The sequence below is a fragment of the Canis lupus genome, chromosome 23, assembly GCF_003254725.2.
Source record: "Canis lupus dingo isolate Sandy chromosome 23, ASM325472v2, whole genome shotgun sequence".
In the NCBI taxonomy this organism is placed as follows: domain Eukaryota; kingdom Metazoa; phylum Chordata; class Mammalia; order Carnivora; family Canidae; genus Canis; species Canis lupus.
In genome coordinates, this window is record NC_064265.1 from 40,878,165 (window position 1) to 40,892,104 (window position 13,940).

Consider the following 13,940-nt stretch of genomic DNA (forward strand, 5'->3'; position numbering starts at 1 on the left):
GACATATAGCTATACCACAGGTAGCATGTAATCTTAAAACAGGGTAAAAGATAGCTCCAGTGCTAGACCTGGTATATATTTCTTCTACAGACAGATTATTTGCCAGAACTGGTCACATATCCATGCTCCCCCATAAGGGAGCTGGAAACTGTGAATGAACATGGAATATTTGGTAGATAATTTGGTAGATATATACCTTTACTAATGTTTTCTAGTTCCCAAATATTCCTTTGCTCCTTTCTTTCCTTAAATGAAACAAAATAAAATCTTTCTTAAGGGAACAAACTACAAACTTTGTCTACTCTGTGTGTGTGGTCTCTGAGTGACAGATGGTGGTCCCTGCTTCATTTTGAAAATGTCTCTTCTTGGTCCAGAGGACCTGATAAATCATGTTGCTGTCTCCTCATACTTTTGTCTAATGATAGAAATGGGATACCCCAATTACAATGTATTTCTTTTAATGGAACAACAAAGCCATTCATAACATTTCTGAAATTGTGAGGGTTGATATTGTGAGGGTGCTTTTTCTGGGAGTAATGAACATTTCTTAATTAGGCATTGATTTGCTTTTTGCACAGACTCCTTTGTTCATTTTTCTCCATGGGCTCTGACACTGTACTATAGAGGCTGTTATGGACTGAATGTTTGTGTGTTCCCCAAATTCATATGTTTAACTCCTAACCTCCAGTGTGGCTATATTTGGAGAAGGAGCTTTTAAGAAGTAATTCAGGTTAAATGAAGTCAAAAGATGGGGTCCTGATCCAACAGGATCAGTGTCCTTGCAAGAAAAGACAGTAGCGTGCTTGTTCCCTATCTATCATCTATCTATCTATCTATCTATCTATCTATCTATCTATCTATCTATCATCTATCATCTCTGCACAAAGGCCAAGCTGGGGTACAGCAAGAAGATAGCTCTGCAAGCTAGGAAGTCATCCTCTCTTTATCAGAAACCAGAAACTAAATTGGTCAGACTTGATCATGGACTTCTATCCTCCAAGGCTGTAAGAAAATGATTTTATTTTATTTTATTTTATTTTTGCTATTTAGGCCACCCAGTCTATAGTATTTTGTTAACAGCTGCTGAGTTGACTAATAGAGGGACATTTCCCTTGCTCTCCTTCTCAGTGGCCACATCCTCAGTGGTTGCTGAGGAATATATGCAGCCTTCAAATCCCCTCTGTACTCACAGCAGGTGGGGAGTGGGGGGACAAAGGCTCTTTACTTCCATAGAGTCACAGCAGTTTTCAACTGTACACTCATAGTTTGTTTAGCACTGTAGTCTCTATTCACATGTTTGAATCCAGTCATTTCCAGTTATTTTTTAAAAATAGTTTTTAGGGATCCCTGGGTGGCACAGCGGTTTGGCGCCTGCCTTTGGCCCAGGGCGCGATCCTGGAGACCCGGGATCGAATCCCACGTCGGGCTCCAGGTGCATGGAGCCTGCTTCTCCCTCTGCCTGTGTCTCTGCGCCTCTCTCTCTTTGTGACTATCATAAATAAATAAAAATTTAAAAAAAATATTTAAAAAAAAAAAGTTTTTAGTTCTACTATCTTTACTTTTTTTGCCTAATGCTTTTCTCACAAATTATGCTCTCAGACTTCTCTGGCAAAGCCATACCCCTACTCTGATTTGTATCCTGAATCATTTATGCACTGACAGGTACTACTAGTTGTCATACCGTTATACCAATATGTTTCCTGAATCATCTTAATCAGGTAAGAAGTTCAGCAGTAAGAAGAAAGGCTATATTCTTAATCTGGTTTTCACTTCAAGGCTGAATTTCAAAGACCTTTGTTGCCACATATTTTCATGGGTGTTATTTCACTGTAAAGGTTAAAAAGCAATTCGCTGCTTCAATATTTGTACACTCAGAAATTTTCAGATTTCTTCATTACTTTTTATTTTGGTTTGAAAACAATCTAATTATTTTCTGAGCTTTTAATTTGCATGTAATACCTAGTCAAATCCAGTCAATAACAATCAATAATAGTACTGTAATTCAATTCTCCATAACCTTCCCCAAGAACTAAAAGTGCACCAAGTCTAAAAAAAAAAAAAAAAAAAAAAAAAAAAGAAGAAGAAGACGACTTCCTCAAGCCTTTCCTCTGGCTTCCAAGTTAGGTCTGATGAGTTTTACTAAACACTTTATTATTGCATGACATAGAGCACTATCTTTTCATTCTCAGGAATTAATTTCTTAATTGGTCATCACCTGGCCCTTAAAATAATGCCAGTTATTTTAGGCATTTGTAATGGTAATCTCACTTTCAATGAGTATTAGTCAGGATAGGATAGAATAGATAATGCTATAGTAACAACACCAAAATAGCATACCTATTTCTAATTCTGATGGCATATATGATGTAAGCTAGCAGAGGTTTCTGCTCCATCAGGAAGTGGAATCAATTCTTCTACCCTTTGAATCTGGAGTTGGCTTGTGACCTGATTTTACCAAAGGGATGACAGGAAATGTGACTGATGCAAACAGAGACTTGAAATGACTAGGATATTGGAATTTGCTCTTGCTTTTGTACACTTGAAACCATAAAAGAGCCATATGAACAAACTCATAATAGTGTTCTAGAAGATGAGGGAAACCATGTAAACACCCTGTGTCACAATTTACTTCCAGATATGAGGGAGACCATTTAGATCATCTAGACCAGAAGAACTACCTATCCACTAATAGTGAGTAAGGGACAGGCAGGGCTAGGTAGGGAGATAAGGGAGGGGGCCACGGAGTCAGGCTCACAAAAATCCCAAAAGTGTGGAGATGAAAGGAAACCAGAGATAAACCAGACCATCCTGTCCCAGGTGCCAGAGGTGGGGTCTTGTTATAACTGCTACTTGTGACCAACAAAAAAATTACCAGTCCCTAAGAAAGGAAGTAAGCCATTAAAGGTGTTATCACTAGTCCTTACTCAATGGTGATACCAATAGAGATGTTAAAAGGATTTAGGTTCCCTGATAGGCTTTCAATAAAAGCCCAACCCCAAAGGCCCTCAGTGGCAGCCATTAGGGATTCCTCTCTCTTCTGAGAGCTTTCTCTCTATCCTCACTTAATAAACTTCTATGGCTTTATCCACTCTTCCTTTCATCTAACTGATACATGAACTATTATCTAGAAATGGTGCTGTAACAAAAAGCTAAAACATGTTGCATTAGTTTTGGGTCTGGGGTTGGTGAAGACTGGAAAAGCAGCAAGAAAATTGTGAAGGTTGGAAAAAATGGCCATGAAACTGCTATATCAGGCTGGAAAAATGGCAACCTGTATTTTACAATGGTGGAAAAACTGTTAGAACTGTTGTCTGTTGAGAACTTGGAATACAGAAATGTACCCAAGGAACCTGATGATTTGGCTAAATAATTGCTAGAATTTAATATAGAAAATTCACAAATATCTATATCTTTGAATAAATAATATTTACCAATTTTCTCAGATTGCCTCCCTTTGCCATCTAGGTATACCTTCTACCCTCCTACTCTCGGGGTGGCTGAACAGTATGCACAAAAATTAATAGGCAATATTACTCCCTGACTTGTATTAGGTTCAAAAATTTAGAAGCACTGGCATAGAATAGGAGGATGTAAGGACAGTGTAGTGTAGGATGTAGGATAAGTAGTGTATTTAATGCCACAGCTACTTTTCTGTCAAGACACAGGTTGATGGTGATGGAGGTCCAACACCAAAGGTCATATTTCCTGTCCCTCTTACAGCTATAGCTGCCTCTCCAGTTTCTTTCTCTCTTTCCCCACTTCTAGTTCCCAAAGCTCCCCACAACAGCATCCCTTGCTATTGGCCCAAGACTGCTTTATATCCTTGATGATTTTTTTTTTAATTCTGGATTTTCTAATTAGACTCTGAATGATATTATTTTTTTTTTATAATAAGAAAACTTGTTAGAATAGAAAGTCCTTAAAAATTATGGATTACTTTTATAGGTCTTAGTTTGTAAAACTGCTTTGTATCAGCATTATAAAGACAGATTAATGATCCTAAATACTATTTATGTTTTTGTAGGTGAAGGGGAGAAGGCATAGGTCCATCTACAGAACAATGACATTTTTAGTGAACTGTTAGCACAGCCTGTGATTTTTCAAGTCAGAATGCTTGGATTTTATTAATTAGCACAGGAAGGGAAAAAAATACTGGCCTGAGAAAAGTAACAAAGATTGCATGGAAAATAAAGAACAGAGTAGGATTAACAGAATGCCCCAAAAATAAGCACATCCTGTTTTTCATTTACACAGCATTGGTACAAATTTTAAAACAAGAATAAATACACTGTTTAACAAAACATTCATTTGCGTAAAAAAGAAAACCCAAACCAAGGAAAAGCAAAAAACTGAAACAAAAAAATCAGATTAGTTACGTCTTTTGGAGGGAGGGGATGTGACTGGAAGAATTACACATTTATACATTTGAATATGTATATACTTTGGTATTTATAAATAAGAAAAATGGATGTAATCATGTGCTATAGAAGAATACTGGAAATGATTAAATAAATATTGCCTTAAATCAACTTTATAATTCATGTGGATCACATTTGAGCTGACGTGTTATAAAGCAAGCCACAATTTAACACGGTATGAATCATTTTTAAAGGAAATTTAGGTGAGGTTACAGTTCTTAAAGGGAAAATTCTAATCACACATAAATAATCATAATGCTATTCTATAAAGAGAAATTAAAAACAGAAGTTATCAATTAGGATTTGAGAAGCATGTATAATATAATGGAAAAAGCCACATATATTATCTAGGAAGAAACCATAGCAAGTAGATTGTGTATCTGATGATGTTAACAAATATTTTACCCCTTTATGTTTGAGCCAACCAACATTTTAGAAACTAACAATTAAGAGAATTTTACCAAAGACGAGTAACTTGAATATTAAATGCACTAGTCAATACAGAGTTGACTTGACTCAAATGCATTTACTCTATTTTCTTACTAAACATAATAATGCAGCTTTGATTTCATATTTTCACTTTCTTTTCAGTCAAAACATAGACTTTAGAGTTTCTGCAAATGTTATTTGATAGCCTCATCTTGTTTTAAAAATATTACTAAGGAACTGCAGAGAGAGAGAGAGACGGGAAGTAGAATGGGAAATCACATTTTTAATTTGATTTATTTCTTCTGAAAGCTATTACTAAACTTTATCTGGATATCAAGAAAACATATGATGAAACTGCACCTGTAATTCTTTAAATATATGTGCTACTGGATTATATACTTTGACCACAATGGAAAAAAAAACTTGGATTTGGAGAATAAATTTAAATTCACATCTTGTTAATATTTATATTTGCTCTCAAAGTGAGTATACCCCAGGCTCAGTCCCTAATCCTCTTCTCTGTCTGTATCACTCACATGGTGATCTCATCCACATTCCTGGCTTTAAATACCACTGTAACCTCTATGATACAGAATTTATATTTCCATCAAAGAAGTTTCTCTCAAACTTTAAACCTGAATATCCAATTCTCTACTCGATATTTCTACTAAAATCCCTAACAAATATCAAAACTCAACTTGTCCAAAGCTGACCTCCTGATCTCCCCACCTCCTGAACTACTAAAAGCATAGCCTTTCCCATAACATGGGAAACTCAATCTTTTATTTGCTCAGATGAAAAAATTTGGAGACATTTTTTATCTTCTCATATCCCACATCCAGTTCATCAGGAAACCCTGTTGGCTGTGCACTCAAAATATATCCAGGAACCTATCAATTTTGTCCATCACCACTACCATGGTCCTGACTGAAGTCACCATCATCTCTGTCCTGGACCACTGGGATACGCTCCTAACCAGTTTATTTCCATCATTACTCAGCTATATTCTTAAACATGTATATCAAATCATTTTTCTTCTCTGTTCAAAACTGCAGTGTTTCCTCATTTCACTAAGAATAAATGCCAAAATGTCCTTTATTTCTCATTCTACTCTATCCACAAGAGTCTCCTTTTTGCTTCTTGATCAGGTCGGTTACATTCCTAGTTTAGGACATTGTCAAGGACTGAAATGCTCTTCAGATATTTGTCTTGACAATTTCCATACCTTTCTTAATCTGCTCAAATGTCACCAATCCACTAGGCCTACTTTGTCCAAATTGCATCATGATCACTACCTCCTTTCCATCCACTACTGATCTCCCTTATACTCCTGGGTATGTCTATGTATATGTGTGTGTGGGTTTCATTTTTTCAATAGCCTTTATATAATGTTCAACACATAAAATGTGCTCAAAAAATTTTTAAGTGGAAAAATCAATGTGAGTGACTGAACATTTATAACTAATGAATTCTAAAACTAACTAGGATGCAAATATGTAAAGCATAATTGGTAAACACTGTAATGTAATTTCTAATTTCAGAGGATTAAGTCATTTCAGATCATCCTCTTTAGTAATACGTAATTATTAGAATTACATTTAGCTTCTTTTTTTTCTCAGGCAAATCCCATTTCATTTATATTTTAAATGCCAATTTAATTTTCCAGTTCCTACTAGCATATTCACAAATAAAGACAATTTAAGTTAAAATTTTGCATAACCATAAAATTAACCCTGTTAATGGGATTGTTCTAGATCATTTACATTTTATTTAAATATAGAAAAGCTCCTGTGTAAATTGCTATATTAGTATTTGTTTTATGTTTGTGCCTTGTGTTCTTTTTCTCCTCAGTAGCTATATTTTTAAATTTTTGAAAATATATAATTTCGTGACCTAACGCAATAGGTAAAACTATTTTATTATTACATATAGGATCAACACAAAAGAACCATAATATGGAATCTTATCCAGGTTATTAGGAAGATGCTTGTCTTATTAGACCGAAGGGCAACAGTAATTTCAGTATCCAGCCACTTTTGGTTTTATCTTCTCAGTTAAGATCTGCTTTCTTTCATTAAGTTCACAAATTTGGTACTTTTAAGAGTTGTAAAATTACTTTTTCATATCTAACCAATATGTCATTTGACAATATTGTGATTATTCTTTTAGAAGTTAAGAAAAATTAGTACTTACAACATTAAACAAGATGTGATAACTAAAGATAATCTCTCTTCTTCTGCTCACTCAGCATGAGAATTAAAAAAGAAAGAAAAGCATAAATTCTTCACAAATAAATGTCATTTGAGACATAAATGACTCTAGAGAGTCACATGTAGCTAGGGAAAATAAAAGTAATAAAAATCAAATTTAAATATACAGATGTATCCTGAATCAATAGAAAAGGGTGGAATTTAAAATTTTGAAAAATACATAGAAACTTTACAAGCTTTTAACTCAAACCCAATTCTCACAAATGTTCATCTTCTCACTTTCCCCAAATATGATGATATATATTTTTGAGTAAAATAATATAAAAATAAGATTATGATGGATAATAATTAAAATATCACATTTAAAGGAAATACACATTTTTGTCTTATTATCCACTAAAATTTCATCACTCTGATAGATGCAGATAATTTTTATAGTTATTTTCATATAATATGGTTCAATAATAAGAGATTGTCAATGAAAGGTAGGTATTTTATTCATTAGTTGGCAGTAAGGCTTAGGCTATGATCAGTATTGTGCTTGAAATAAATAAATGGGTAGGAAGAAAAATGGATGGACAGATAAATTGATAGACCCCTGCAATTTAATCACAGAGACAAGCTATATATATATAAATATATATATATAATATATATAGCTATATTATATATTATATATATAAGCTAATATATAAGCTATATTATATATATAATAATCATTAAGTTGTATAATTAAATTTCTATAAGTCAATAGAGAAAAGTACAGCTGTACTCTACTGATCTGTCTCTCTCCAGATGGTCTGGGACCATCTGGAGAGAGGCAGAGTGTTCCATTGAGTTAGTTCTTTTTCTCTAGCTTAATTAATTTTGATTCTAGAAGAGCTAATTTACCTGTTTCACATGAGCCTAGAACATAAAGAATATAATCGAAAATCAGGTTTGAGGGCAGCCCAGGTGGCTCAGCGGTTTAGCGCCGGCTTTGGCCCAGGTCGTGATCCTGGAGACCCGGGATCGAGTCCCACGTCAGGCTCCCTGCATGGAGCCTGCTTCTCCCTCTGCCTGTGTCTCTGCCTCTCTGTGTGTGTGTGTCTCTCATGAATAAATAAAAAAAAGAAAAACAAGTTTGAGGATGGGTGGGAAAGCCTGACCCTGGCACTCTCCATATCGAAGTACACCCTTTGCAAACAAAAACAATAAACCAATTAGCCAATTTCCCTTTACTAAAAGCCCTTACATTTGTTTTTCCCTACCAAGGCTGAAAATGCTCTCTACATCCCTGTGGGAACACTGTTTTGACCACCTTACATTTAAAGTAAATGACCAAACTGTTCAAAATATTTTAGGAACAGTATCTAAATCACTAAAGTGGATAATTTCCTCTGAGAATGAAAAACAACTCATTATAAAAGGAGCTAACCACCTCCAGGTGTTATCAGATTGGACTTTCAAAATTCCGAAAGTATCCTTTCTCTTTTAGAGGACTGATTCCTGTGTCTAATCACATTACATATCCTCTTCCTTAAGAGAAGGTTGTTTTGATGAAAATCTTACAAGTAACCTATAAAATAAATTTTCTTCTAAGTCTACCAAGGCATGAAGATTAATGGAGAAAGAAGAAAGCCATTTTTCTGTGTGGATCACCTATAGTTAAGTTACACCTTGCTAAACAAAGGAAGAGAGAAAACAGATGGCTCGAGAAAATTATAGAAGACTTGTAGTTCCAGGTAGGTATTAATTACCAAAATCTGTATTACGGGAGAAATAATCATAGGTAATTACTCATTGCATGAGCTTTCTTTACTTATATGAGTTTGGCTCACATATATAAATTGCTTTACCCATCACTTAAACTGGCCATTTTACTAGTTGACTAATGAAACCAAATACATTACTGTATATGGAAAAATATTACTTGTCATCATTGGATTTATACTAAATCTAGCATTCTTTTTTTATAATTTCAAAAAGTAAAAAAAATACTGACCTTCACATCCTATATTATAATTAACACATTCATTTGGTTTAGCCTTTGTACTTGATGCCAATTTCTAAAACAAAACAATTAAAAGGGAAAGTCTCATGAAGAAAGGGGGTTGCCATATATTTTGTTTTATTTATAAAAAATTAAAAATAGATAACATACTTGTGCCAGACACAGATATTTTATTTATTATCTTTCAAAATAATTCTGAGAGTAAAATCTCATCTTTATTTTATAGATTAGGAAGCAGAGGCTTAAAGAGGTAAAGCATTTTGCCCAGAGTGAATCATTTAAAAAAACTGTAGAAGAAAAACTGAACCTGTTTTTCTAGCAACAAATATTAATTTCATTTTATTATACCTCCAACTTCTTTTTTTTAAATATTTTTTATATATTTATTTATTTATGATAGTCACAGAGAGAGAGAGAGAGAGGCAGAGACACAGGCAGAGGGAGAAGCAGGCTCCATGCACCGGGAGCCCGATGTGGGATTCGATCCTGGGTCTCCAGGATCGCGCCCTGGGCCAAAGGCAGGCGCCAAACCACTGCGCCACCCAGGGATCCCAATATACCTCCAACTTCTAAATTTGAACTGAAATGTACTTGTAAAAAGTTGAAACATTAGAAAACAATAAGAAAGATTTTTCTTACATGACTTATGCAAGTATTTGCTTTAATTTTTTATTTAAATTCAATTTAATTAACATATACTGTATTATTAGTTTCAGAGGTAGAATTTAGTGATTCATCAGTTGCACACAACATTACATCAAGTAGCCTCCCCTTAATGCCCATCCAGTTATCCCATCACCCTTCCTACCTCCCCTCCAGCAACCTTCAGTTTGTTTCCTATAGTTAAAGTCTCTTATGGTTTGTCTCCCTCTCTGTTTTTGTCTTATTTTATTTATCCATCTCTTCCCCTATGTTCAGTTATATTTCTTAAATTCCACATATGAGTGAAATCACATTGTATTTGTCTTTCTCTGACTTATTTCCCTTAGCATAATATCCTCTAGTTCTATCCACATCGTTGCAAATGGTAAGATTTCATTCTTTTTAATGGCTAATATTCCACTGTGTACACACACACACACCACCATACATACTATATATACATATAGTGTATATATATATATATACCATATCTCCTTTATCCATTCATCTGTCATTGGACATCTGGGCTCTTTCCATATTTTGGCTATTGTGGACACTGCTGCTATAAACATTGCTGTGCATGTGTCCCTTTGAATTACTATGTTTGTATCCTTTGGGTAAATACATAGTAGTGCAATTGCTGAGTCACCAAGTAGCTCTATTTTTAACTTTTTGAGGAGCCTCCATCCTGCCTTCCAGAGGAATTTGTACTAATTTTTAAGTAATCATGTCAAAACTGTATGTGGTATATATGGCTATATCAAGTACGAAATCTTACCATATCAAGACAAATACTGTTTTAGTTCTCACCTTTTTCATGTAATATTTACGCATTTGTATATCACCATTTGTAGCAGCCCCTGGTGACTGTCTTCTAAAATAACTTTACCTCTTAACCTTGGCCTTCAGGCCCCAGTGTATTCCCCTCTTATGGGAAGATAACTCTATTCCCATATCAGAGAGTATATCTGAGTTTGTCTGAAGTAGATCAATTGTGGCAACTGTATTCTTCTTTACAGGGAATAGTTCATGGAAATGGGACTCAATTCTGGTCAATAAGATGTGAAAAAGTGTCTTCAGGGACCTTTAGGCAACAAATGTCCATTATTTAAAAGGAACCATGAGGGAGAAATAGTCTTTCTTTTATCTGATGTTGTTGTGTCTGAATGAAATACACAGACTGTTGCTGACTCAAGAGGGCAGGGAGAGGAGTTCCACTGCACACTGAATTTGGCAAAGCAGAAAAAGGAAAACACGGGGGTTTTAGATTAAATAACAAAACTAGCAACTTCATACTAAGAACTTCCAGATTGTAAGACAATAAATTTCCTATGCTTAATTGTTTGAGTGGAGCTTTTCTACTATTTTTTACTGAAAGCAGCATACTTGTCAGCCAGTGATGCGGTAGTGCATTTCTATTTCTAATTTTTGTGAAACCCAATTTCCTTGTGGTCTGGCCTAATGGAAGTTTATTCAAATGAAATCAAAGGGTCAATCCAGAGCAAATGGTACCTGTGATGCACTCTTTCTCCATTTTTTTCTCTCGGTATCAGCTTTTTTTTTTTTTTTTTCTAAATGTGAGGTGAAATTCACACCACAAAATCAAGCAATTAAAAGGAAACAATTTGGTGACATTTAGTACCTACACACTGTCACGGAACCATCACCTCTATCTCGTGCCAAAATGTTTCCATCAAGTCAAAGTACATGTGGCCATATGAGTCTATGAACTCCTGGAGAGCGAGGCATGTTCAATACTTGTCCTTGTATATCCAGAATATAACACAATTCCTGCCACAGAGTAAATATTTAAAATACAATCTTTTAAAATATAATGAGAATTGTTTCTCTACTACTGAACTGTTTTTTTTTTAATAAACATAGACCTAAACCTAGATCCCATAACACATTTAATAAAACCATTCATTATTGACAAATCGGGGTGGTTGGTATTATAGAACTGGTCATTTTTTATTGTTAAAATAAAAAAATACAGAAAAATGCAATATTTTGAGAAAAAACATTTGAGATATTTTGATACACTGCAGAGACAATCTATCACTTTAAGCAAAGTAATATGTATCATTGCATGAGTATAAGTAAATATATATTATAAGGTAAAGTATCCTATACTTAATATTAGTGTAAATATATATTATAGTAGTATATAAATTATATTTTATTTTATATTTATATTTAACATTATAAACATATACAACAAAATAATATAATGCATTACCATACATGTGTATACTCATGAATATACATATGTATGTAAATAAATAAATTTGGAAAAACTTACAACCAAACCAAAAAAACAATAGATTCCAAAAATGAAAAAGGTTAAATGTTGTAGAAAAATATGTTTTCCTTTTGTTTATGAACTAAGTCTGATCTAAATTGTTAACGTAAGAAATATATTATTGTATTTCTGAAAATAATTACTGAATAACAGTTGTTATACAACTGTAGATATTTTCGTATGTTCACATTTATTTCTAGGTTTCATTACTTGTGGGAAATGTTTACATTTCAAAAGAAGATTCTGAAGAAAAGGATGTGGAAATAGATAATCTTGCCTCAGCAGTTGGAATGCTCAGAAACCACCACAAAGGAGTTATGAAACACTTGCTATGCAAAGGAGGGTGAAAAGCACATCTGCGAACTAGCATTTCAAAAAAACAAACGGAAAGCACACCATATTTTAATGGGCCTTTTGGTTATTTCAATAACATCATAATTTTGATAAATTAAACCCTACATTCAATCTTAATTTAACACAGACTTTTCAAAGACAGTTGTAAAACCAGTGTTGTCATGTGGCTAAGTGGGTCAAGGTCACAGATCAACACTGGCTGGTTAGTTTAAACTAGAACATTTAACCTGCTGGTGGAGAGTCCACTGGCTTCTCACAAGCGGGTCTCAGTGAAGGTGCTAATGTCTCAGCAAGAACTTACCACAAACATAGTGAAAAAGTCTAGAATGTTGTTGTGACAAAGTAACATCTTTCTGTTCCAGAGCTAACCAAGCTAACATTTGCAATTTTACTTATTATCAAGGGATCATTTAAAAAGAGAATCATAATTAATCCACATCAACAAATGAATCCTACCTATGACCATCTCCTCCACAGACAAATCTACTCATTTTCTACACTTACTAGTTGCTTCAGTTACTGTTTCCTGTGTGTGTGTTTGCCTGTATGTTTAATCCTGGAGTAGGAGGTATTTTTACCTGCGTTTTACAAATATGTATCCATGTCTACCTGTGCTAACAAACTTCGTATTTGAAAATTGTCAATCTTCTGTGAAGATGAAAAAAACTGAAGTATACGTTCACCTGAAAGTTATACTGTTATACTGTTTCCATTCTCTGCCAACAAAATAACTAAGAAGATAGTACTGATTAGGCTTGGTACCTTTGCTGCATGGGGAATTACCCATATGACAATAAACCCCAAGTACACTAAAAAGAAAGCTTCTCTAGTGATTATGGAACAGAAAGGTTCACGGGCCAAATTAAAATGCTTAAATCACAAGGTTTATTAGTTATGTTTAATACATAATTGCTCAGTAATTATTAGGGGAAAGAAATGGAGAAAGCTAACACATTTAGGATGGCGTGCAAGTGTCTCATAAAGACTCTATTATTACCCATATCTGCGGTACACAATATTCAATTGTCTTATCTCTTTGCCTTTCCTGCAATGATATGGTTACCAGAATGAAAGTTAAAGTTCAAGCAAGAAAGCCCAACTGGCGGGAGATGTCCAGGGAAAGTAACACACTTGCTTTATCAGAAGACGCAGGACAAGGCTGCCTGACTAATGGCTACAGATTGCCAATTAATGTGCTGAACAGGCATGTGTTTTATGTGAGTTTCTTGGGCAGAGAATTGTCAGGGCCAAAATGGGTGTCACCAATGGGTGGCTGAATTAAGACTTATGAATAATGAGTACTTCATATGTCCCATGTATATTTAATGCATCCTGTTATTTAGTGCTTCTGGTATCTCATGCACATTTAATAGCTCATGAATAATCGGTCCTCTTAGTCCTTCCGTCCTCCTTATGATTAACTCACACATGCTCTAATTACTTACTTATGTGTACTTAAAGCAGCTTACGAGTTTCATCCATTCTTTCCTTGCTGGATTTGAACACTCTCAAACAACACGACAAATAGTGGTCCCTTAGCTACTGAACTCTGAACTGCTTAAAACCAGCTAAAATAATCAGAATTTTCAAAA